The sequence below is a fragment of the Halichoerus grypus genome, chromosome 4 (assembly GCF_964656455.1).
Source record: "Halichoerus grypus chromosome 4, mHalGry1.hap1.1, whole genome shotgun sequence".
In the NCBI taxonomy this organism is placed as follows: Eukaryota; Metazoa; Chordata; class Mammalia; order Carnivora; family Phocidae; genus Halichoerus; species Halichoerus grypus.
The window spans coordinates 130,548,396-130,576,340 of NC_135715.1; the positions used below are offsets into that span (position 1 = coordinate 130,548,396).

General features: G+C 37.0%; 1 protein-coding gene across 2 annotated transcripts in view; it reads left to right on the forward strand.

The window, feature by feature from the left end:
* Positions 1-15,941: 15,941 nt before the first annotated feature.
* The window catches only part of B3GALT1 (beta-1,3-galactosyltransferase 1), a 507,740-nt gene continuing 495,736 nt past the window's right edge, over positions 15,942-27,945 (forward strand). For both annotated transcript variants that reach the window (XM_078070940.1, XM_078070942.1), the window contains exon 1: positions 15,942-16,278. The gene's annotated coding sequence lies outside the window, so the exon portion shown is untranslated. The remainder of the gene's footprint in view (positions 16,279-27,945) is intronic.

Below are 27,945 nucleotides of genomic sequence, written 5' to 3' on the forward strand. Positions count from 1 at the left end.
GAGAGCCCAGGTGAGAGCCCTGGTGATACGGCTGACTTGGTTACTATTCTCAGCGTCACTTGCAAGAGCTTTTCAAGATGCCATGCCGGTGACTGAAGAATTGCCGCTAAACCCGCAAAAATGTGGAAAGCAGAAAAATGGTGAGAATAGAGATTACCAATGGGTTGGCAAAGATACAGCTCTAGCTCCAGATTCTGAGGGAAAAGGGACAATTTCCAAAAGTCGATCATTAGCGTCTTTAGATAAATGTGCTGGGCAAAGAGCATCCTAAATCCAAACACAAATGGTTTGGTATCGGCATTTTCTACTGCTTTGCATTAGCTGTGACCTCTGCCTTTTTGCTGGAGAAGATTATGGGAAATTCCACATTTGGGGAGGCAGGCAATAGTATATGACACACCCGTGGATCCCATAACGTGTCACTGCAGTTGCCACCAATGGCTGTGGCTCTGCCGCCTCCTCCGGCGAGGACACTTCTCAGTACTTGGCCATCTAAGCCACTTTAATTCAGCCCTACAGTTTTCTCTGTGTGCTTTGTGTGGTCCCTCATATTTTTCTTGCATTTATTCAAGCTGGGTGCCTATTTAAGCTTATGGATGCAAAAATCTGGGAATACTTTGGCAAGTATTGTTTTTACTTTCAAGCCAGGCCTTCCTGTGTGTCAAAAGAGGATTCATATTCTGTTCTTGATAAGGGAACAAGAAAGTGGTCTCGTAGAGCCCGGGTGCATGAAGCAGAATATAGATAATGTTAATATATAAATGGATAAATTATTTTTTTCTTTCAAGTATTGAAATGCAATTATATTTATAGAGAAACCTGGCTTAGATGCCTGATCAGACACAGGTGTTTTCTAAAGCCTATTTGAATTCTAATTGTTGAAATACACTTCAAACATATTAACTAACAAGTTAATTCAATTCTGTTGGATATGAAATTACTAGCACCCACTGAGTAATAGGATGAAAGAATTTAGGTAACACAAAGGAACAAATTCTGCCTATGAAAGAGGAGCTGTTTATTTTTCCCCATCAAATAAATAAGTGACTTATGATGCGCTAAATAGGATATATAATTAATAGACTCAGGTGTCACCTTATTATAGAGTTGACTTTTTCAAAGCTGATTTTAAAAATAAACTGTTGATCTGTCATACTAAATGAGCTTAGACTTTTGAAAAATGTGTTGCACTGTATCTATAGGTATAAATGTGTTATGCATAAACTTCTCTAAATGGTGCAAGAAGGCTCTCATACTACACTTTTAAATTTTACTTAATTTCATCATTATTATGGACAAAATACAGGAAGCACAAGTTTCTCTTTTTCTTTTTTCCCCAATATCAGAAATCTCAGAAACTAAATTATTGTTGAACTTTCCTCCTCTCTTCTGGATTTCATCCTCTTGCCTCTTCAGGGATCTTGCTCCATAATTATATTTCCTGTTTCCCAAAACTTCTACCTGTCTGTTTTTCCATGTCCTGATCATTTCTATCTTAGTATATGTGCTGCCGAAGCGAGCACCTGATCATTTCTATCTTAAAGGAAAACCGGATTTTCTAATTACGCATCCCCCATTAACTACAATGTGTCTCCTCTCTTTCACAAGGAAGCTTCCTGAAAACATATTTTGTCGTTATTGTTGATGCAGTTGATTCTCCCTCATCTTTCATAGACAGCTCAGCCAACTATAACCTGGAATCACCCAACACTTACTAGTGACATCCTCATTATGGAGCCTAAAGACCACTTTCAATCTGTTTGTCTCTGATCCTTGAAGCTCCAATACTGCTCTGTTTCCAGGTCCTATGAGTTCTTTTCTTTGTCCTCCTGGCTCTATAACTGCATTTTCATACCCTTTATTGACCTTCCTGGACCTGGTGATGTTTTTTATTCTTCCCTTGGCATTTGGAACATTGGTGCCTTTCATGATCTTTGGCTTTACCTCGTCTTTTGTGTTGGAGATCCTTTCCTTCACACAGGATCACTGACCTGGTCCCCCAACTGTGGACCCTCAAACTCTTCCCAGAGCTGGTCACTTCAAAATAGCCCCTGAAATAGGAGGGCTGGCTCATTTCACTTCAATTTGCTGCAATATCTGACACTGTTGACTACACCCTCCTTAAAACCATCTTTGACCTTAGTTTGCTGATACACATCTCTCCTGGTTCTCTTCAAACTCTCTAGTTGTTCATTCTCTGCCTTTTCCATGTGCAGGTTCACCTCTATCTCTCTCTGAAATTTAGACTTTTCTTTTTGTCCCTCTCTCCTTCTGTCCTTATACATTTTTTCTTCTTCACCTTGTATGAACAATCCCATTGCTATGTTCGTAGCTCTAGAGTCCAGACCTTCCTCTTGAGCTCTGGCTGTTTGTTTTTAATTGTTTGCTCTTTCACAAAGACCTTAAATACAGCTGGTTGAAGTTCTCCACAAGCATTGCCCTTTTGTGTATGTTTGTATGTCACATATTCTGATGTCACATAATTGAGTGGGATGGGCAGAGACTCAATTCAGCAAGCTAGTGATCATCCTTAATTTCCTTCTCTATTTCTTTGTCTCTGTCTCATCTCTTTCTCTTTCTCCCCCTTTCTCTCTCTCTCTTTTTCCTCTTCCTGTCTTTTCTCCCAGGAGACCCTTTCCCTAGGTTAACTCATATCTCATACGTGTGTCTCAAGATCAATTCTAGCATCATATCATTTTGAAAACATCCTTCTCACCACCCTAAACTGACTTAGGTACCTATCCTCTATACTACATATCACCTTCGTGCAAATTGTCAAACATCTTGAGGCTGGGAAAATGTGTCTTTATCATGTCTGTATTCTCAGTTATAAGAATATAAGCAGCTAAAGGCTAGAAGACCAGAGGCACTGACTTGGGATTCATCCACACAAAATGGATATGGATATGGATGAAATTGCCTAAGCAGAATATATAAGGACTGATGAATAGAAAACATCAGAATTGTGCATGAGCATGACAGTGTGTTTAGTTTTCAAAATAAATGATTGAATTTTGTATGTAGTACCTATGAGCCCAGGATTTAAGACAATGTTTGACGCTGACAAACTAATAAACAACCACAACTAAATAAAACAGAAGCATGAATATAAATGCTCAACAAGTAACATAAATCAAAAAGAATATGAGCAACCCAAAAGCTTTCAGAGACTATTGCTCGAAGCAATATTTGGGAAAATATTTAGATACCAAGAAGAGGAGAGTTAGATAAGATACTGGAGAGGGGAAATAATGCCAGGAATATGAAGTTGATTATGAAAATTGGAATAGGATAATCAGATAAAGAATAACTTTGCTGGGGTAAATGTGCCCAAGGCATGTGGGACCAGGATTAAGACAAGAGTAAACAAATTTCCAAATAATACAGGAAATATGATATTGCTTGTGGCATGCTTCCCTTTCATTTTTAATGTGTAGCCTCTGCATATTGTGAAGATGCCTGAGTTTTCTATTGCTTCTCTAACAAATAACCACAAACTTAGTGGCTTAAAACAACACAAATTTATAACCTTACATTTCTGGAGGTCAGAACCCCCAGATGAAGATATCCACAGGAGAGAGTTCCTTCTAGTGGTTCTAGAATAAAATCTGTTTCCTTGCCTTTTCCAGCTTCTAGAAGTCTCATACAATCCTTGGTTCATGTAGGTCAGCATAGTAGCGATCCAGAATAATCACAGCATCTCCACATCTCACATGTGCAAAGCCCCTTTAGCCATGTAACACAGTCACAGGGGCTGAGGATAATGCGTTTATCCTTAGGGAAGACATTATTCAGCCTAACTCAGTCAAAAGACAATCAAAAATAAGCAAATGCCTGAATTTCATTCATTCCTTAACATTTGAGAGTCTATTTTTCATTTTTAAACAATCCCTTACATTAAGAGCTTCATGTTTTTTAAGGCATTTTCAGACTCATAATCATACCTGAACCTTAAAACAACTATGTGAAAGACAGGGGAGATATACCCATTTTATAGATAAGTTTATGTATGTGTTCATAAGAGTTTATTGGCTTGCCCAAAGACACACAGCTAGTGAATACCACTTGCTTGTTTTCTATCTATAAATCTACTGTTCTTTCCATGACTCTATAACTTTTCCTTGTGAATAAAAAATAAAGAAAAATTCCTGGATTCACCAGACATTTCACATTTCACAGAAAACAAACAAATAAACAAAAGGTAATTTAGATGTTGATCCAAATATATTCCTCATTTTGAATGAAACTGCAAAAGTTGAACACATTTAAATCCCTTTCAAATTTTGGATTTACGACTGAAGCACAGACTAGCCTAAGAGGCACAGGACATGGAAACTCGTGTAGACTTGGTACACTGCTTGTCTCTCTCCTATAGATCTGAAAATGCACAGTAAGGGGTAGCAAGCACAAATGCCCATGAAATCAAGCAGGACTTCTAAATGTGGTAAGGATTGATTTTAGAATGTAAGCTCAGTCATAAGTAGTAACTAACACTCACCTGCCATGACAAGGAAAAGGGAGCAGCAGGACCTGTGGCAACTGGAGTGTGCTGAGCTTATCAGAAGGGGCAGCTTCTTCTCAGTACAAGACTACTGTCGTTTTGGAGAATGTGGACACAGTGTTGACAGATCATCCTCTTTAAAAAACAGATAATCCAGAAATTGGAATTTTTATGTTAAATCTCCCAAATGTTAGGGGTCTGCATTTAAAGCGTTTTAAGACACTGAATAACCAGAGCAAACATGTATGAAAACCAAAGAAAGTCCACAGTGGGTTTCTAGTTTGCTGTCTATCCTAAGACATTGATAGTACTAGACTTATCTGTCCAAAAAATGTTTGGAAATTAAAGGATGAGAAGTCATTGAGTGCTAGCCAGGAGAGTAGAAAATGGAACATATTATAGATTACCCTTTTCACATTCCAAAAAAGGCATCTTCATCATATCTCCTTTTCTAAATGTTCTTGATGGAAACCCTCATGGTAGTAGTCATAATTACTTCAAAACAAAACAAATAAAAGAAAAAGAATGTAGGTACATCAATAAGGCAAATCTTTTTCTTGATAGTTTTCTAAAAATACACTCATAAAAAATGACAGAATTACCAAAACAGGTTTGGGTCTTAAAGATGTGATAAACAATCCTGGAGCCACAAATCCTTCAGTATAGCAGGAGTGTATTCTAATATTCCAACCCCCAAATTTGCATCATTTTTAAGAGATAAGAGCAAAATAAAAGAGAAATCAAGTGAATTCTATACACTGTAAGCTAAGAGGACATTTAGAATTAAGTGAGGATCCTCCCTGCCAAAACTGCTGGGCAGTCCAGGCAGATCAGAGCAGGGAGACATTCAGCAGCTCAGGTGCCAAAGAAAGCGTGGATGACCTTGGCAACAGCTGTTTGCTGCATGCACCAAAAGCAAGCTAGGAGTCTAGTAAGAATTTACTTGGTAGATAAATGACAATGGCCTCAGGTGGTGAGAGTTGGCAACTCGTAGGAAGAAGACCATTTCCTAGTTTGTAACTTTTGAAGATGTAGACAGAAATGAGTGAGGTGTGCAGGGGTTCTAATTGTGGAAACTAACTTGGAGCATGTTTGTCTTGTGAGGAAGGTGTTCCAGGTGCTATACTTGAGTAATGATGGGTATGGGAGAAGTCTCCACAAGCCTGAATTTTGAGTAGTGGAAGTTGTATAAGCCAAGAAATGCCTCAAACAAGATTTAGAATTTATATAATGGTGCCCATTCCCCCCCCATTTTGATATAATTAAAATAACTTTCTTTAAAAAGTCAATGTAATTTCCTAATCAAGAGGTAATTGCTATTTCCAGGTATATATTTATATAACTTTCATCCTGCGATTCACCACCCCCCTAAATGATTTCTTTCTAGTTTAATATATTAAGGTTTGCTCTTTCTGCTATAACGTTCTATGAGTTTTTATAGAGGACAAATTGATGGTTACCAGAGGGGAGGTGGTTGTGGGGATGGATTAAATAGGTGATAGGGATTAAGGAGGGCATTTTTGTGAAGAACACCAGATAAGTGTTGAATCACTATATTGTACACCTGAAACTAATATTACACTGTATATTAACTGGAATTAAAAAAAAACTTTAAAAAAAGTTCTGTGAGTTTTGAGAAGCATCCTGTCATGTATCCACCATTGTAGTGTCACACAAAATCGTTTCAACAACCTAAAATTTCTTCACCTATTCAGCACCACCCACCTTGAACCTCTGGCAACCACTTATCTGTCTGCTTAACATTTCCAACATTTTGTCTTTTCTAGAATATCATGCAAAGGGAATAACACAGTATTTTAACCTTTGCAGACTGGCTTCTTTCACTTGGCATTATGCATTGAAGATTCATCCATGTCTTTGTGTATCTTGATAGCTCATTACTTTTACTTTTCCTCTCTGAATAATATTCCATTATATGGATTACTATAGTTTGCTTATTCACTCATCTATTGAAGGACATCTTGGTTGCTTTCAATTTTTGTGATTATAAATAAAGTTGCTATCAACATTTGTATGTAGGCATAAACATGTGTGAGCATAACTTTTCAAATCGGTTGGGTAGGTTCCAAAGAGCATAATTGTTGATGGTGTGGTTTACCAATACCATCTAACAAAACATAGCAATGTTTACCTTTCTAAGAAACTTGCCAAACTGTGTTCCAAAGTGGTTGAACCGTTCTGTATTCCCACGAGTAATGAATGAGAGTTTGAGTTGCACCACATTCTCACCAGTTGTTGGTTTGGGGATTTTTAGCCATTGTAATATGTGGGCCTTCACAAAGCATACAATAAAGTTTTCTTGATTGCTATCAACCAGTGTCCCCTCAGTATATCCCATTATTCTTATTTCTAAGAAGGTAGTCTTTAAGTGTGTCATTGTTCACTGGGTTTGGGGACAGTAGATAACTAGTCTTTTAGTTTAGAGTTTATGAGAAGACCATGCAGCACACATATATCATGGTTTTGAGCCAGATTCAGTATCTGGTCGGGAATTAGTTTATCTTTCTGATCATAGTGAGGATTGAGTAAAACTAAAAAAGGGCAACCTGTGGGAGAAACTGATAAGCTGTTTCCTAAAAGCATTTCTTTTTCCTCTGCGTGCACAGATTGCTATTCCTAGACTCCCTTGCAATTGATGTGGCCATGACATTGAATTTTGGCAAATAAAATGTGTATAGAAATGGCAGGTGCTATACTTGAATAATCCTTCCTGTCTCATATTCCATCTTTTATCTGTATGTTGATTCCCAGAATCATACATAGCATTTGAAAACTATGTGTTAAAGATGAAAGACACTGAACGACTGGGTGGAGCAAATCCCTTTGTTTCTCCTCTTCCCTATACTAATAGCATGAGAATGAGTGAGAAATAAATTTCTATTATAGTAAGCCATTGATATATTGAAGTTTATCTGTTGCAGGATAGCTATCCTAATAAATACTGTAGGAAAGACTTCCCAGAAGAAAAAAAAAAGGAAAGAAATTGAAATGACTCCTGAAATTCACATGCAATGAAGAAACATATCTACTTTAGTGGGAAAAGCATGAGCAAAAACTATGACTAGATCGATCTTTGAAAGAATGGATAGAAGTTGAGACAAGCCAACCACCTCAGTTTTATGGATGGAAGTTGAGGCAAGTCAACCACCTCAATTTTATGATAATAATGTCGCTTTGATAATAATAAAGATGTTACAATTATATCATGTTAGGGATCTGATTAATAATGACAATTATCTGTATAGCTAATATATATTGATCAGTTATCTTCCAGATACTAAACTAAGCACTCAGAATCTATCATCTCATTTAAATTTCAAAGTCCCTCTAAGAACTAGATATTATTATTATCCTTATTTTACCCAAGTGAGGAAACTAAGACACAGAGATATGAGTAACTTGCCTAGGTCACACATCTCATAAGAGGTAGACCTAGAATTTCAACTCACTGTCAGTTGCTATGCCCCTAAAATCCCCATTCTTAATTACTTCATTCTATTTCTTAGGAAGTAAAACACTTTAAACTTCCCTGCCATTACCCACTTGATATAAATGAAAAACATGCATGGAACGGTTGAGGTTTTGTGGTTGAGTTTTCCAAAATGATCTAAACTGTGTTTTTGTTAAACACATTTTCCTTTGATCACCAAAACTAGCATTTGTCTTGTACCACTATTACTTAATGTCCAGAAAACCCGATAAAAATCTGTATCTTATTTGTGTTTATATAATTGTATATTAGCCACTCACATCCAGTGAATATAGACATAACAGATTAATGACTTCGTGGTTAATTTTCATTAGTTTCTCATTAAAAGTCAGGCAAAGAATGATACTTGCACGTTTTTTTGGTCTTTTCTTCTTTTAGCTGTTCTAAAACTGTGTTTCATGCAATTATCCTATTACTCTTCAGAAAATCATGATGTTCTTCTCCCAGAGGCTAAAGCCCAACAGAGAGGATCTATGGTCTGGTGCCAATACCAGCTGTTGGAAATTATCTTCCAGCTCAAATTCGATCTGTTGCTTTTAGATTCCAGGGTCTCCTGTTTAATTCTCAGAAATAACAATTTTTTCAAAGACTAAAAAGACACTAATTAGTTGCAGTAAAGTACTTGATTTAAATGTTCTGTTAAAGGATTTCCAAGTTGCTACAACTGCTTGAGACTTTATATAGCATCTAATGGGTTGTCCTGTTGCAGTGTCTTTGGTATACTTGACCAGAGGACATAACCCTGGGGTGCTGTTTAGAAGGGTTTAGGACGGCATGTGGCTTAGCACTGGATTTATTCAGGGAGATTTATACTACAGACTTAAAAATCACAGGTCAGTGGCTTTATGAGAGTTGACCACCCAGGAGGCAGTGGGGGAGATAGTTAAATACAAGCAAAGTAAAATATGTTGTCATCTCTCTTTCTTAGACATACTAACATTAAATCTAATATAACATATTTCTAGAGTACCTAAAGCCTAATAGAGATGTTACAAATGTATCATGTTGCGAATCTGACTTATCTGACTCTGTGCAGCCATGTTTTGCAATGTCCTTGCTATAAATATTTATAATGAATGTCTCAGTTGAAAAGTGCTTGATACATAATCAGAATTGCTTCTCTAAGAATGAAGTGCTCGAGTCAATTACTAGATAGGTCTAACTGGTGAGTATAATGAAGAAAAAAATTGACTACAGACTACACACATAAAATCTCAATCAAAGCACTGAAGGATACAAAAACAGAAGCCATTATTATTGTAAGTTTTTAAAATTAAATGAGTTTTTTATTCAGAGGCATTCACAGAAACTGTTAAGAATTCACGTTTTTTGGGGTGAGAAAAATCATCTATAGGGGAATAGAGATGTAAGTATTTTAGAAAGGATTGTAAGCCTGGGACATAAAAATCTAGACTATCAGATTTCTAATATACATGTAAGCTAGATTTTAAGAGAATTTTGAAATGTGAAACCAGAGTTTCACTTTACGATTAAATGAATGCTAATAAGGAAATTAGGTTTTTCTACCACTTAAAAAAAGTACTTCTACTTTCTTTCTCTAATCGCATGTAAAATTGCTTTCTGCTAGCCGCTAAAGGCAAATGGACATGACTGTGTCTACATGCAAAGTAACTTAAATTCTGTGGCGTTACACGCATAAACACATGCTCTCAACTCCCTGTTTCTTTTTAAAGCCTCAAAAATTCTTGAGACACCTGGGTGGCTCAGTCTGTTGAGCGTCTGCCTTTGGCTCAGGTCATGATCCAGGGTCCTGGGATTTAGTCCCACATGGGGCTCTCTGCTCAGCGGGGAGTCTGCTTTTCCCTCTCATTCTCCCTCTGTGCTCTCCTTCTCTCTCTCTCTCTCAAGTAAATAAATAAAATCTTTAAAAAAAATAAAAATAAAGCCTCAAAATTTCTTGATGTAGTGAGGGCATAAAATATTTTCTTGGCTATTTTTATATAAGGCTTTTGACACTGAGATGTGCAAGTCCATTATATTTTTCCCTGTGAATGTAAATATGTTCCATTGTGCTCACTTGTCTCTGTGTAATCAACATGCAATAAAACAGAAGTAGGGCAGGCTTGCATGCTTCACTTACCAACTAAATAACATAGCCCACCTACCCCTAGAATCACCAGGTCAATAGCCAGTATACTAGCAGACTGCAAACAATATACTGAAATATGCTTGTGACTTAGCATTGTAGACAGACATTCAGAGAAATGGATTTAAAATATCCATCCTGTTATGAGATATTATCCCACTGTTAAATACACACCAAAGGTTACTGAATATAAAGTAGGCATGCAGCCAACCTCCACAGTAATGCAACATCAGAAAAAAAAAAGATTGCTAAAGGAAAATATTTTTTAGGTTTATGTTGCACTATAGTTACGAAAACTAAGGCAGGCTTTCAGAACAAAGACTAATTTTTTTTAAGAAAGCAAAAGGCTTTACAAACTTAATTTCTAGAAAGTAATTATCAAGCTGCATGGTAGCATAAAGTCTTATTGATCGAAATTTCTCTTTCTGTATGAACTTCACAGACTTGCATGACTTGGCATCAGTAAAAGCTAATGATGATTCATGCTATTAGCTTCAGCAGCCACAGTCCCTAGGAACTCAGCTTTGACCTTTTATTAGCACTTTTCTCCCAAGCAGATAGGATCCTTCTCCAGGCACACTTCCTAATCACCTTAAAACACCTGGAGAATTAGTTAAAAGCCTGATGGGGAGGGACTGGGATGCTAAGAAAAAATGAAGATTCAGTGTAAGGAGAGGACACATTCTATTGTGTAATCTGACCAGAGGCCCTGGGAAATCCTGGAAATTAAAATTACATGTTAAGATTTCATTTATGTAAACTTAAAATAGTCATAATCACAAGAACTATGTTAAATGTTACCAGTTGGTTTCAATTGTTAGCGGAAACTCCTCTCTCCCCCCCTAAAAACAATTGCCATGCAACATTTATACATTCATTTTTTTCCTTGATCAAACATTTATTGAGCTCCTAGCACTATACTAGGCACCTAAATAGCATTCTGTTGTGGTAATGTAGAAGTCATTAATTTTTTAAAATTAATTTTTTAGTATCTTCTGCTTTCAGTGGCTTCTGAAAGAAGCATCGATTAATGAAGCTGTGGAGAACTGCTACATAAATAACTTGAAAACTCTATTCCTTCTCCCCTTCTTATTCTTCCCAGCTCCCACTGCTCCTCCTTAACCCACCTACCACCACCCCCCCACACACATACACATATCTACATGTCTGCTTTCCACTTTTCTACTGCATGATGGACTAATGTAATATGCAGCTGCTTTTTAGTGATTAAAGTTAAAGGGAAAAAAGGAAACTCCTTATTAAAAGAGGTTGGAAACAAACTGAGGGTTGCTGGAGGGGAAGTGGATGGGGGGATGGGGTAACTGAGTGATGGGCATTAAGGAGGGGGTGTGATGTGATGAGCACTGGGTGTTATACGCAACTGGTGAATCATTGAACACATCTGAAACTAATGATATATTATGTGTTGGCTAATTTAATTTAAATAAAAAAGAGATTGGATTCTCTTATTCAAGCAAATAACCTACTTTAAAATCATAATAATTGAAGATGGAACCTTCTTCAATAAATAAATAAATATTTAAATAAATATCTTTTCTTCAATTTTGATAATGGTTTGATTTCTACAACATGCATACTCGAAAGAGCTGCAAATCTGCAAATGATTTTAATAATAACAATAAAGACTCAATAATTTAAGACTTTAGGTCAATCACAATTCTTTATACAGCCTTCTGCATAAATTGACTCTACTTCTATTTCAAAATACTGAACTTAAAATCACATAACTTTTTTCTAATATAATAGAAATATATTCACTTGAATTACTCTTTCCCCATTCTGTGTGGATCAAATGGTTTTCATCCTAATCACCCTATCATAACTGTCCTTTCAAAAGAAACCAAAGATCTCAATTAATCTATGATCTCTTATCAATAGTTATAGTCAAGTTGATATATTCAACTTTCAGTCTTTTAACAAACTTATCTTTTCTTGGATTCCATGATACCAAATTACTTTTTATTGTCTTCCTAGATTTCAGATTAAATTTTGCCACCACCCCCTTACCAAAAAAAAAAAAAAAGAAAATCCTTACTTTCTCTTAATTATTAATGGTCTCCTAGGCTTGTTGATTTGTCTACATTTTATTCTTGAATATCTTTTTACATTCTCTTAGTTTCAATGGCACCCTCTCTATTGAGAACTCCCAAATCTCAGGAGAAAGGTATGATATGGTGGGAAGAATGTTGGGTTAGGAATGTGAACATTTGCTTGGTTTGGAGTCCTGTTCCCTATAAAATTTTGATGAGTGACTTTATTCCACTTATGTGTGAGAGAGAGAGAGAGAGAGAGAGAGAGAGAAAACACTGGTCCTGGTATAAAATGTATTAAAAAAAATACTAGTTGTGGTGAACTAAATAGAATCCACTTCCATTCTGGTGGTTTTTGTATCTTGATTTTGCTTCAGTCTTTTAACACAAAAGACTTAAATAGTAATCTTTTAACATAAGCATGAGCAATATCCATTGTTACAGATGTTTTAGAATTTTAAATATGAAAACAGGCTTTATGTAATTTAAGTTATCTAATTAATTATATTTTTTTGGGAAACAGCTTTATCCCAGGCTCAATTGACCTCCAATATTAAATGAAATAGGTTGTCCTTCATTTAAATTAAGGTGCCAGACTTTAAACTTGCATATTTCAACCATATTGGAAGTGGCATAGTGAAAGAACCATGGGGAAACATTTCTGCTGGACAACATCAACAAATAAATCAATGAACCTGATAGTCAATTTATCACAAAATTGGTAAAAGAACCTCTTTGGAACTTAATATGTTTCTCTGTAGAAATAGGTATCACATATCCATGATGAATAGGCCATCATGAGAATCAAATTCAGTGCCACTGGAGAGAGGGTAATAGCATCATTAAAGTCCAGTGCTCTCCCTTTTGGGAAGGGCTTTTCTGCAGCAAGCCACATTGTGGCTTGCAGTTTCAATTATAAATTCATCCTCACATCTGGGAAAAGCAGCTATAGGGTTGATTTTGTTCTTAATCTCTGTTTTACAGATGTGGAATGCTGGGAAAGTTTAAGTGACTTGCAATTAATTACTCACCCAGTCATAACCAGAGCTGGAACTAGACTAATTTCTTTCCTTTTTATTCAATTTTTTGCCTGCTAGATCTAGCTTTTGCCAGAATTGACTCCAATGAAGTATTCAGTTTCTATTATGATATAGATTTCAGCACCAATTAATATAAAATAATTATATGTATTTTTCAAGATTAGGTAAGTGGTTATTGATTTAAGGAGTGCCCAAATTTCTTCCTCCACTAACAAGATGTGTGAGTTCTCTCATTGCATCGGGAGAAAAACAGACATATGTAAGTAGGCAAAAAAAAAAAAAAGAAAGAAACATCAGTTATTTAATTCAACATGATTAGCTAATTAAATGGTCATATAATTAAATAACACTAGGCTTTCTATCCAATACATCCCATGAAATTCATAGTAATACATAAACTAGCATCAGCATGTACTCTTTTAGTGACTTTAAAAAGTTTTTCTTAATTTTTCTTTATTGATTTGAAATATTTCATGGTTTTCATTGTTAGCAGGTTGTTAATTGTGCAGGTTTGTCTTGCTCAGAGCTTGTTATTCATAGCAGTAGTGATATGAGATATTACTTTTATATCTGTATGCATGCTGTTGATTTTAACTTTTTTGCTTCTGCAAGATAATTATTTCATTATCTTAATCACTAAGGAATATGGTATGTAGAACTTATACATTTTTAGGATTAATATTGCAAAATAACAGATAACATGAAAAAAAGTATATCTGAAAAATAATATACTTGTCAGGGCATGGAGAAGAAAAATTATGTAAATAGCTGTATATACACATACAGAGTTTCTAAGTAGCATACCACGACTTCTAGAGTCAATAACATCTTCATATTTAACATTCTTTAATCAAGATTAGTCTTTTGCTTGAAGATAATTCTAAACTCATCTTCTATCAGATCTAAATTGTCATTATGTTACAATTTTCTAATTTTAATATTTAAGTTTAAATATTTCTACTTTTTTCAAATATCAACTCTTTTCCCCATGAAGTTTGAGTAAAACATTTATTTTTTTCTTTTTCTACCAGACTTAAACTCCATTGCGTTATTGATCACCTCATGTAGTAGATGAGGGTATTGATTTTAAGTTACACAATAATAGCAAAAATAAATAATAAACAATAAGTAATTATAAAAAACTAAATGACAACTAGAAACCTTCTCTTTATTAAAAATTCAAAGTGATGTGTTACGTATTTCTGGTTTAGCCTAAAAAATAAACTTATCACTACCTCTTTTAGCACAATCGCTTCCTTAAGAAGAAATGGTCTAGCTCGCAAACTAGATAGGTCAAATGAGTGAAGGTGGGGGAAGGGGCACAAGAAAATTGGGAAGAATGGCGCTCATATGCATACATTTTTGGTATACTAAAAGATGGCAATACACAACTCTACTCTGCAATCAGATTTTCCTTACAGCGCTCATAAAATTTAGGCAGGGTTTATTTTAGGTATCACAGGATGCATGGAGTTATCTTAAAAGGAAGGTAAATGAAGAAAGGAGTGATTATTGCCAAAAAAAGGATCACTTAAAATATAATTAGAAACAGCAGCAGCATACCTAATACTGATTACAACTACTTGTCAGAAAATCATGTAGCTGATTCATGCAGTTGGTTTTTGACCTTCACAACAACCTTGTAAGAGAGAAGATAGAAAAGATCACTTGGGGAAAGACCCACACCTATTGAAGTCTTCATGTAGTACTTAGTTTACTTTTTGTGTGTGTGGTTTTTTTTAATGCAACATGGATTATAGACTTAGAACCCTGGACCATTCTGATGTATTTGCTCTGAAGGGGCTTAAGTGCTTCACAAAGAAAGATCATTGCAGTTTTGGGGAGAGAACGGTGTGGAAAAAGTTTGCAACCTTTGTTTTCTTTTTCTTGCCTTGCTAAATCTAAATGACATCACTTACCTGGTGTTTGTGTCACACACACACACACACACACTCACCCCTACTGTATCATTCAGAAGTGATCCTCCAAAGAAAAAGAAGAAAAAAAAAAAGCAAACCAAGTAGATTGACTGCTTAAACTATCTTTCCGCATTGCTTCTTGAGGCGTTTTTTGTTTTCCTGAGTGGGGTGAAGGTGGGAGAGTTTATTTGGAGTGAGGGTAAGGAAGGTCCACTGTGCCTACAACTTTGAGAACATTTCTCCATGTGCCTCTTTGATAGCTCAGGCACACTCCTGGGCTGATTACTATGAGGAGTGGTTCGAAGGCTCAGGAGTACCACTCTTCCGCTACCAAAGCTGCCAAAGGGAGAAGGACGGGGGCGCTGTCTGGTGACTGTTCGCATGATTCCTTCAAGGCGGCGACCACCTCCAGGGATCCGTTCTTCCACATCGCCGGTCGTACTTGGGACCCACGACCGCTGCACAGGGCTGCCAAGACGCTGAACCGCCGGGCCGAGGCTCTGGGGACAGAGTCACCCCGGGGCGCCCTTTGCAGCCAAACCGCTGGCTCCCGGCAGTCAGAAATCGCCCCCAGGCCCACCTCGGCGGGCCCGGCTGTCTCGCCGCACCTAGGGCTCCGGAGCCAGGAGTCCCCCACCCCGCGCGGCTCCCGCGCCTCCCCCATCCCAGACCCCAGCGGCAACGCCGCGGCTCCCGGAAACAAGCCTGCTGAGCAAAGGCGGAGGAAAACCTTGGGCCTTCGGCTCTGATTGGTCTCCCCCCGCCGCGCGGGGCGAGGCAGCGATTGGCTGCCGGGCGTTGTCAGTCGCCGAGGCCAGAGCCTTCGCCGGGGAAGCGCAGCCGGGCTCGGGTGCTTCGGCTGCCGCCGCGGCTGCTCGAGCTGGTGCAGCTGGGCGAGCTCGTGCGGGCGCCGCCGCCGCCTCCGCTGCTGCCCACCCCGCCGCGGCGCCGGCGCTGCCGGTCTTGCTGGCGGCCGCCGGGGAGGGGCGGCCGAGAGAAGAGCGCGAGGAGGCGGAGGCGGCGGAGAAGTGATGCTGGCGCGGGGGATCCGGACAGCGGCAGCGGAGCAGCAGCATCTCCGGGACCCCGGCTGCAGCGTCCCTGTGGCCCGCGGGCCAGCTGAGCGGCGGGAGACCAGGAGCCCCGCGGGTAAGATCCGGCCCGGCGGCGCCCGCGCGACCCCGGGACCGCCGGTGTTGTCTTTGGGGGTTACGAGGCTTGCTGTGCCCGGGGCATCCTGACAGCGGTGTTCGGGACCCGGACAGCGAGTCCGGACGCACGGCTAGGCTGATGCCCGCGCCGGTGCCACTCCTGTTCCTGCCTTCTCCCCTCGGCGCTGCCAGACTTTGATAGCGCGGGGATGGCATTGTGTGTGTATAAGCGTGTGTGGGCGCGCGGCTTGGGGCACTTCTCAGGGAGCGCGGTGGGTCCCCTCTGACGTGAACCGGCGTCCTTCAGGGATTCGGGCTGGGATGGAGTGAATAGGTTTGCCTCTTAGCTCAGCGGGAGGGGGAGCACACGGAAAGCAGGGGGGAAGTCCACCGTGGCTCGTAAAGAGCCGGGCAAATTGAACTTTACTGCCTTAATGAAAAGAGGGAGCTGTGTATCCAGCGCGCCAGGGGACAGGCGCATTCACCGAAGCTCCCCAAAGTCCCACTTTGCGCCGGGGACTTCAGAAAGGAGAGGAGAGGAAGGGAGGGGGAAAGTAACGGTTAGTCCGCCTCGCTGAAGAAAAGGACCAAAGAAAAGGAGGAGTGCAGCTAGGCTTGGGGAGTGGCGGCTTTTTGTCTGACTCTCCTGGTGGGGAGCTCGCTACACTTTTCGGGAGCGCAGATTTGGGGGTGGAGAGAGTCCCGCTTTGAGGGGCTATCAGAGGCCGCTCCTGGCCGGCGCCGGCGTGGGGCACGGGTGTCAGCTACCTGACCGCGGGGCCGAAGCGGGGCGGGGCTCGAGTGTGCGTCCAGGTGGAGCTACTACTGCCTCCCAGGGCAGCCTTGGCCCGGGTCCCTTCCGGGGTCAGGACCCGGCCTGCAGCGCCGGGGCAGCTGCGGACTGCGGGCGGCTCTGTTCTCCGAGAAAGTTCCGGCCGGCTGGGGTCCAGGCAACCCGACCTAGAGCGCGTTGACCACAAAGTGTAACCAGGTTTACGTACCCAGCTTCCTCCAGTGCCGACGCTGCTTTTATTTTATATTAAATTATTTTCCTTGTAAAGCCATTGGGAGTTGCACCCGCGCTGCAAACCTTTCTGCAGAAGGCGGATTTTATGCGCTGCTGTAAATTGATGGTGCTGCCGGGTTAAGTCCGAATCTCCGTAGCTCAGTATAGTGGTTTCTCCATCCCTCTTCAGGACGCACAAGCTTACTCTTGGCGATTGTTTTGTATGTGGCCTGTGTCTCCTTAGGAGACTCTGCTAGGGAAAGTTCCTGAAATACCTCGGCACTAACGAACTGTCCCCACTCAGGCGCAGATGGAGAGAGGCTGTGGTCTTTTACAGAGGCGATGGAGTTGCAGCGGGAAATGGAAGTGGAGAGGGCAGCTCCCAGCTTGCCAGCTAGAATCTTTGGAAACACATAAATTGGCTCAATACAGGAAGCCGGATCTTGAACTGAGAACAGCACTTTCCCTGTTATGTAGCTCCTTAATCTCTTTCCCTGGAAGAATCTTTCACCCCCAAACACAACACAACAAAAATAAAACCCAAACCCAAACAGCAGAAACCTGACTTTGGTCAGGCTCCTTTCTGATTTGGTAGAGCAGAAAAATGAAAGGGAGACACGTAATAGAAATCTAGTGTGTGTGGGGGGGGCGGGGGGGGAATCAGAGGGAGCTGTCCAAAATGTCAGCTTTTTCACGTTTTTAATTGTAAAGGTTCCATTTTTCTCCCAATTTTGTAATGTAAATTATTCTGTAGCAGATGAATAACTTGCTGGTAAGCTAGCAGTGATGTTAGTTTTGTGTCCGTGGATGGTTGCACATTTTTCATCACTTCATGAACTGTAAATGGAATTTTTAATACTCTTTTAGTTGAACACTTATGTGATGCATTTGGTCTAGTAGAAAATTGGTACTAAATGTTTTTTCCTTAGTAGTCATCACATGTAGCTTAAAAGTTGAGTTTCCTGTTATAAAGAGAGTATAGCTTGTGGTTGTTATGTTTCAATACAAAATTTACCTGCTGCCAGGTGATTAATGTTGTAATATTTTAGTTGTAACATTCAGGACTTTATTAAGAGTATTAAACACATTAAGCAGTTGATTTTAGTTTTGTGTTCTATTTATGCAATGCTATGAGAAGGTAAAACAATTTTCCCCTATGGGTTGATATGGGGGAAGTAGGATTAAAATGTGCTATGAATACTTAATAATTTTAAAATAAGATTAAATTAAAATCAAGTTATCAGTATTAAAAGTGGAACTTTTAAGGAAAATTTTAATTACTCAGCTAAGAAAGCGGTTTTTCACATTGCTGTAAAGTAACATCTTGTAAATCCACTGCATTATGTATTGGGGTAAGCCACAAGTCTTTAAACAGAAACAGAGCTTTTTTACTCATTTTAAGGAGTGTGTGGGTATTTTTAACCAGGGGAACTTTTACTTGGGGAGTTGTTTTTTTTTTTTCAAATAATTAAATACATTTTTTAAAACCTTGAGGGCAGAATATAATCAATTGTAGAGAAATGCATCAAAGAACATAAATATTAGGATAAAGCAGTAAGGTCTATGACTGAAAGCAGATATGATGCAGGATGTGTGTGTGGTGGAGGAGCACAAGCTTAAAGGAGGTAATGGATAGTGCTAGCCACTTAGTTTATACAAACAATTCAAGTTCTGCCAGTTCTGCACGTTCACTTCGGTTTTGACTTGTTTTGCTTCAGGGCGGCCCATGAGCTCAGACTGCCATATTTTCTACATGGATTTTAGTAAATGTCAACTTGTCAAGTCTCTAGGCCACTAAATTCATTTTTTGACCTATACCAGATTTTAATTTCAACACTGCATAACTTTTCTAAAAAAATCACATTTATTATAAATAGTGCAAAATTATCATGATCTTATCAAATAAACATTTAATTTGTCAAATAGCCATGATTAGAGTTTCTACACTATTAGATAAGGTAGTGAGGTTTATTTAATTTTATTAATAGTAATTTGTTTTCATTTAAGTAATGACAAAAATCAGTTTTTAATTGAAAACTAACACATTTAGGGGAATGGAAAACCTCAGCCAGTTTAGTATATCAGAAATTCATTGTATTATCTCTCTGTCTCTCTGTCTGTCTCACGCATACATACACACATATACTGGAAAGTCTCTCAGGCCAAATGTAACCACCCTGTATAAGAAGCAAATTCACCAACCGATCCTGAATGATGAAAGTACTTTATAAGGCAAAAGCTCATAGCTCATCCTCTTAAGTAATCCATTAGTAATTAATTATGATACTGGTTTATTCATGTAAAATTTAACAAATTCTGTGTTTCTGTGATGTGCAAGACACTGTTCTGGTTGCTTTGATTATATCAGAGAATAAAACAAAGACCTTTGCCCTCATGAAGCTTATATTTTATTGGGGTGAAATAGATCATAAACAAAAAACATAATAAGTAAAAAATGTATAGAATATTTATCTCTCCTACCGACCTATTTTTTTCTAAATTTCCATCCCATGGCCCCATCTCTTTGCATCTCATTTTCTTTCCAAGTAATATACACCTATCAACACACCCACACAAATACACTCAAATTAATCTAAGAACTGGAAAGTAATCATGGTGATAATCTAATACATGTCACTCGTGAAGCAATATATCTGAACAATAACAGCACTATCTAAGATGAGGGTTAAAGGTAAGAGAGGGATTCAAAGATGATTAAGTAATGAAATAACATTATATCTGCCCTTTAAAAATTATTTAAAATCAAATTATATTTTTCGGAGGAACTAAAATGGGAAACGTTATCCTTTAACAAAATTGTTTCAAAAAAAAAAAAAACAAATTTGTTTCAAATTAACAGCATCTTCAAAGGCATTTGTGACTATCCAAGGTCAAATCTACATAACTTCATTTAAACGGGATGAGTGAACCAGAAGTAGTAAGGAAAGATCCAAAATCATAATTTTAATGAGAAATTTTCTGCTTCTTCCACTTTGAGAGTGACATATTCATGTACCTCTGTGAAAGTTGATCAAAAATCCTAGCATCTGAGGTCAAAGTTTCCCTAGAGTTGATGCATTAGAAAAAAAGACTCATGATCCAATTCTCTAATAAAAAAATGCCAAAGTACTTAAAAAATTTCAAAATTGTCTTTATTTCAAAATCAATTTGGTTATTCAGTCAGTGCAATTACAGATAAAACATTGTGATAATTTCCCAGGTTCTATTATGCATAAAACAGTATATAATTATAATTCCAGTTTCACTTTCTGTGCTTTCCATATAATTATTTTCTTTAGGGTCTTGAGCTTACAGCTCCAAAGATCTATTATTTTTTTTTTACCCTCATGTGAAGAAAATCAAGAATCTAGCTTGACTTTCAAAAATTGGTTTGTGAACAATATTTTCATATTAGAGGAAAGCTGAAATTGTATGCCCAAGAAGCCATACTGTATAATGAACTAATGCCAACTTATTCACAAGTTCTATTATGACAAAATATTAGCACTAACACAATACTAACAGTCATTTCTGAGTGGATTTCCATCATTTAAGAAAAATCTTCAAGATTGCTGCTATATAATCCAGTTTTAGGAGATGGGGAAAAGTCTTCTGATAATACTATCTCAATATTTTATTTATTTAGATTCAAGAATGTATATACTACCAGCTTAAACCTTTACCTTTTTTGCCTGGTTTTTCTTTGTTCTGCCCCTAATGCAAAACTTTAGGAAAACAGTGTTATAAAAAAGCAAGTAAACCAACCAGCAGTTATCATACCTAGCACACAAAGTCAGCTCTGGCTGATTATGAAAATGTTGGATGAGAGCTAAGTAGGAATCATATATTTAGACATGGGAAGAATCCAGGTCATTAGTCCAACCTCCCCTATGTGTAAGGGTAGAACTTTACTCCAGGAAGTTGATAATTGCCCAAAGTCAGTTGAAAGTAGAGCCAGATCTAGAAACATTGCTTGTCAACTACTAAATGTGTAAGTTAACTCCATTCCAGTTGCCCATTAAACAGCTCTACATTTTGTGAAATAGTAATGTTAAGAAGAAATGGCTGCATCTACCAATTTGTACATCTAAGTATTTTAATATCTGACATAATATTGCATTGTATTAATATTATGTTGGGATCAAGAAAATGATAAATTGGGATGTATTTAGAGATGTCATCTAAGATTTATAGGACTCGAGGTAAGTTTGCATGTAAAATACTTGTACTTAATTCAGCTGTTGTGTCTATAGAATTCCTTTTAAATATTTATATCTCTAACATAGGATTTTTTTTTTTTAATTTCCAAAGGTCTGTGGGCTTCAAAGTAATCAATAGGTGAGCTTCAGGGACTCCAAGAAATACCAAAATTGTTTACAAGTTTTTTGCATTTTTGACTGTTCCATAGTAAGGAAAAAATTGTTAAGAAAAGCTTAAGAGCTACTGCTTTAAGTTAGCTTAAAACAAAAACAAAAATAAAACACAAAAGCAGGCAGAAAGGGGAACCTGTATGGAGAGGGAGGGGACTTTTTAAAAAATTTTTATTTTTTTAAGATTTTATTTATTTATTTGACAGAGACAGCAAGAGAGAGGGAACACAAACAGGGGGAGTGGGAGAGGGAGAAGCAGGCTCCCCACTGGGCAGGGAACCTGATGCGGGGCTCATCGGAGGACCCTGGGATCATGACCTGAGCCGAAGGCAGATGCTTAACGACTGAGCGACCCAGGTGCCTTCTGACTCAAGAAGAAAAAGAATAAGAAAACCCTCCTGCTAAATTCCATCAGAAAACAGCTCCCACGGAGGTTGGAAGAGCTACTTCATTGTCCTAAAATGCAAATTTGCAACTGAAGGGATGGTATAATTCATGTAGTTGTAAAACTGCACTTGGTTTTGAGTTATTGCAGTTAGCATTTTGTTTGGTCTTTGCTATGAAATATTTTCATGACGTATATAGATGACATCAGGGCTGAGTCAGTTCCTCGTGGGACAATAAAATTTGTGGGTGATTTCCCCAGGGCCCTTAGCACTCAGTCAGAAACAATTGCCAGAGATGGAGTTTGGTTGTTTACAATTAGTTGTAATTTAAATGCTATTAGACAAGAAAAATTACACTAAATGTACACAATGCACTATGAATAGGCTTTGTGAATAGAGCATATGAACTAAGAGTTAGATTCCACTCTACATCTGTCTATGCCAGTCAGAGTGCTGGTGAGTTCCCACCATAGCCCATCACTAATTTAGTTTCTGTGTCAGTAAAATGATGATAGCATTGCATACATGCATACACATATATAGACATTCATATACCTAGACAATCCAAATTAAGATTCAAAGAGATTATTGCAAAATTTAGAGATTCTAAAGTTCCTATGGAATAGCAAATAGGTTATAACAGCCAAAAAGTGTTTAAATAAATAAAGCATTGAGACAAAGTTGAGCTATCAACTATTAAAAGATATTTAAAATGTCAGTAATAAATACAGTATATCAACATGTGGACAAATAAGAAGAAAGTAAGAGAACCTTAGAAACAAACTCTAAGATATGTGAGAATGAAGTATAATATGCAATAATCACAAGTCTGTGAGAAAATAAAAAATGATCAATATATGGTGCTGGGGAAACTGAGTAATTATTTGTCAAGAACATACACTCCCTATCTCATACTGCATTCCGAAATAAATGTCAGATAAAGCAAAGAGTTAATATAAAGAAACTCTGAATCAAGTTAGAAGAAAATAGAGCCTTCATAAACACAACATAATGGGACAAATATAAAGATATGACCTTATAAAATTTAACAGTTTTAAGTCAGAAATGCCAAAAGTAAATCAAGGAAACATTTTCAATGCAAATTGCTAATACCAGTTTCATATTCACTGTTACAAAAACCTTTCAGTGTTTTCTTCTGTTAGTGGACTTATCTCAAAATACTGTGATTCCCAGTTTATATCCACCCCCTTCACTACCTGAAAACTTCTTTAAAAAGAGAGATTTATATTCATCATTTTCCCCAGTGTCTTGAACATAATTAGGGTGCAATAGGCATTGTTACTGGCTACTAAAAAATTAGAAGTATACCAATAGAAAAAGGGACAAATAATCTATAAAACCCAGAAATATATAAGGCTAATAAGCATCTAAAATTTTAAGTTAGTGATAAAAAGTAAAGGAACAAATGTTTAAATGGTAGTACTTTTAGCCCATCAAAGTAGCAAAGATTACAAGTGAAGGTTGATTCATTAAAAAAAAAAGTTGATGTAGATGATGAAGATGAAGGTAAATTGCAGATTCTCCTAAATTTCTGGTAAGGCTATTCATTGGTGTTTACGGAATTCTGTTGTATGATACAGAAATTACCTCTGACTAACTTAAGGAATAAGATCCACACCAAAGGAAGGTATTTTGTAGCTTACAAAATTAAAAGAAAAGGAGAGGAAACAGAATAGCTACAGAGATCATGGGAGAAGGTGATGAAATCTTTGCGGGTACCATCACTGGGATGAATCAGCATCAGTCCTTTTCTACCCATGTGTCAATTTGCTCCAGAACCAAATTCCTGGAATGAGAAGTATGACCTAGCTCAGGTTTCATGCCCACAGTTTAGTCAGTGAATCACTGGGTAGTCCTATCAAGAACACATTCAAAGGAAAATCAAGGCACTGTTACCAGCAGAAGGGAAAAAGGATACTGGACACGTAAAAAAACAAGAGATTTCCATTGTGTGTATCAAAAGCCTTAAAAATGTTCCCTTTTTTTCAGTAATACCACTTCTAGGAATTAATTCCATGTAATTAACTAGAAATACACACAGTGTCATTAAAATTCCATTTGTAGTAGATTGATAGTAAAAATAATCTATTTGGCCAATAATAGAGGAATGATTAAATTATGGTATATACTATTAAATCATGATTTTGAAAGGTTGATTCGGAAAATGTTGAAATTATAGTGAAAATCACAGAATACAAATTCGTTATGCAAGAACTGATATTTACATATATAAAAATGCTTGAATAAGGTATTAACATTTGTTTTGGGGGGATACTGGGATTATGGGAATTTTACTTTTAAGTATAGAAAAATATTTTTTGCCAGGAGCAGGCACTGCTTTAATAATCACACAAAAATCTATATTAAAACAAACAAAAGAATAATTAGAGAAATGATAGTGGCTTTGGGCTTCCAGACAACTATGTTGGAAACAAAACATTGGATTGATACACTTAATTTTGAAAGGAAAGGAGCTAATTGTACAATATTCTTTTTTCCACATTGTAAGCTACTGTAAGGGAAGTTTGGCTAACTTTCCTACATTGAAAGTCAGGAATCGTTTTGGACTTTGCTTTTCAAATCTTTATCTCAGTATAATAGAATTGGGAGTGTATTTGCATTTTATGGTTCAAATGAAGAATTTTTATTGGCATAACAAGTTAAAAAAAGAATAAAAGTGATTACATGTATTGATAATGTGTGTTTCTCATCAGTTACCCTACTAATACTCATTAACTCATGCTTAAATTGAGGCAATATGAACTATTATATCTTAAGAAGATAAATTATAGTCTGGTCCAGCTATTTATTAAGTACAGTTAAATATTCTGTTAAATTTCATTATCATAAGACAGAAAACCATGCTTCCTTATATAAACCAGAGAGCAAATGTAGCTGAATGTTTGAATTTTTTTTTCTTCTTGCTTCATACCTACAGCTTAGAAATTATACATGCTGAAGAACAAAGGGGTCTGGATATAGCAATGGGTGGAATTTTCCTAAAAGCATAAGTGTGCTGTTATTATAATACATTTTTGAGTAGCAGTTTATTCTGGCATATTGGCTGAGCTCTATACAGAATGATTTTGATGATCTCATGAATTATACTTGAACAAATAATGCTATAATTGGAAAAGAACAGAAGAGGAAAAAGAAAATTGGTTGATCATTTGTTCCCTCTAATAGCCATCACCTTCTTGTGGTTCACGGAGATGTAGGATCTGATAGCTAGTTCCATTCCAGGGTGTAGGATAGGGTCAATTTTGTTATTGTTTTCTTTCAGTATATTAATGTATGTAATTTCCAAATGGATAATATATACATGGTTCAAAAAATACACAGTAAAAATTCTTTCTCCCCTATCCTTGTCCTCTATACTCAGTCCTCATGGCTCCCAAATAGGTAACTACTCTGATTTGTTTCTTAGTATCTTTTCAGAGATTGTCAAACCCATACAAACACTAAACTTTTGAACTTTTTTCCTTTTCTCAATTTTTATACAAATGGTAACATTTTATATACATACTTTGCTTTCTACTTTTTAAACTCAACAATCTTGGGCGACTGTCAAAGTAGGTACATAAAGTTTCCTCATTCATTTTTAAGCTCCATGGTATAACATTTGTTGAAACTATCATAATTTATTTATTATTAAACAGTCCCCTCCTGATGAACAGTTTCATTTTTTCAAATATTCTGGCTAACACAACCAATGCTGTCATAAATAATCTTGTATACATTATTTCACATGTGCAAGAATCTGTAGGACTTAGATGTAGAATCACTGGATTCAGATATATATGTTTGTTTACTTTGAGATTGTATGTGTATTTGTTTTCACATTTGATTATCTTGCTTTTCTTGTCTTTGGTTGCATGATTAGTAATGCTGAATTAGACTGGACCAAAGACCAATTCATGATATTTCTCTAGTGACTCCTGCCCAGGTTTACACTTATCTATCAGCATGCTTTATAGGTATGCAACTTATTGTGAACTAATCTTGTTTGGTGATCTTCCAGCATCTGCTTAACCATCTTGACCACAAAGATAGCTACGAAAATAGGGAGATTTTGTTAAATTGTTCCTTAATTTCAAACATTCTCTTTTCCTATCCTCTGGCCTAGTAGACTAATAAATTATATGAGCAATGTGAGCACTTGCTATTCATCTACTAAATGACAATATTAAAAATAATCATGTCCCATGTTGGCAAGGATGCAGTGAATCTGGTGCTTTCAGAAACTGTTCGTTGCAATTAAAATTGGCACAGCCCTTTTGAAAAGCAATTTGGCAGCATATTGGGAAAAAAAACTACAAAATATTCATATTGTCTGATCCATTAATATTCCTTCTGGGAATCTGTCCTAAGGAAATAGTACAAAATATGGAAAAGGTCTTATGTTTGAAGATGTTGATGGGTATATTATGTAAAATATAAAATCAGAAGTAACTCAAATGGCCAATAATATATTTAGGCATGTACAGTTGAGGATAATATACAACAATTAAAAGTAGATATGAGAATTAAAATACAAATGCTATAATTCTTCTTGGGGGAAAACATGGTACAAAATTACATATTAGTCCTATTATAGCTATATAAGCCTACATATAACAACACTGAAATTATATATGTGTTATAAAATGGTGGAAAAACAGGTAATTCTTTCCCATCTTTTTATCCCCAGTTTTCTAGAATATTTTACATTTTAAATTAAAAAAATGAAAAACATAGATTTTTCTCTTTTGTCTTTGATATTTTGCACTGAATATAAATCATAGCTTTTGATGGTTAACTTCTTTACCACTATTCAGCGATGTGAGATTTTTCATCTTTTATATACAGGTGAGTTCATCCTGGAGTGTGCAATGCAATGCATGTTTTCTTCACAAGTGTTCTCTCCCTTCTGTACATCAAAAGACATCTTAATCAGTGAACTTCCTTTCAATCTCATTCTTTGTGATAGATATTTTTTCTCTTTGGAAGAAAAATTCAGATATTTTGAACAGTCCTGAACATGCCTTTTGCCTACTTCTTAGACTTAATCTCCTAACATTCACCCCTCTGCTCACTAAGCTTCTATCATGCTGATCTTTCTCCTTCTCAAACACTCTAAGCCAAATCAGATTGTCTCTTAATTCTTAATTAAATTCTACATATTTCATTAAAATATATGCAGGGAAAGTTAATAACATAGCAAATATATCATGCCCATAGGCATACCCTGTGGGATAGATGGACATTAGATAAGATTGCCCGTGACAGTTGTGTATCTTTAAGAAAAAGCAAATAACTAAAATATAATGAGAAAAATACCCCCCCTTTTTTTTACATATGAGTTAGTTTGTTAAGTTGAAGTGAAGTAGGAAGGGAAAATGTGAAGTATGTATTTCCCCCACTAGCTCTTCGGAAAATGAATGTGTTGGCATTATCTCTGTTTACTGAAGTGCATTTTCTATCATAGACTATCTTGTTATCTTTGCCCAGTTGATTATCACATTATCTTCAAAGTATTAAGCTCACAGTTAATTTCAAAGAGACTGCAATGAGAAGAGTGTCATCTCATGTTTGAAGCACTGTTTTACAGTTCTATCTACTTATCTTTCCTGTCAAGTGAACTGATTTTGAATTTCTTCATAATAAAGATGTTATTTTCTGCGACGGTGTACCAGTGAGTAATGGGATCATTTTGAAGTCATAGTGGAAAGAAATGCTTTCTAAAGGACTTGCTTTGGACAATGCCCCATCCGTGGCCTGCCAGGACTGTCATCCGAGACTCAGTCAAATTTTAAAGAATACATCCTGTTTTGCTTTTTTTTTTTTTTAAAGAATTTATGTATTTATTTGAGAAAGAGTGAAAGCAGAAGAGACCACAGAGG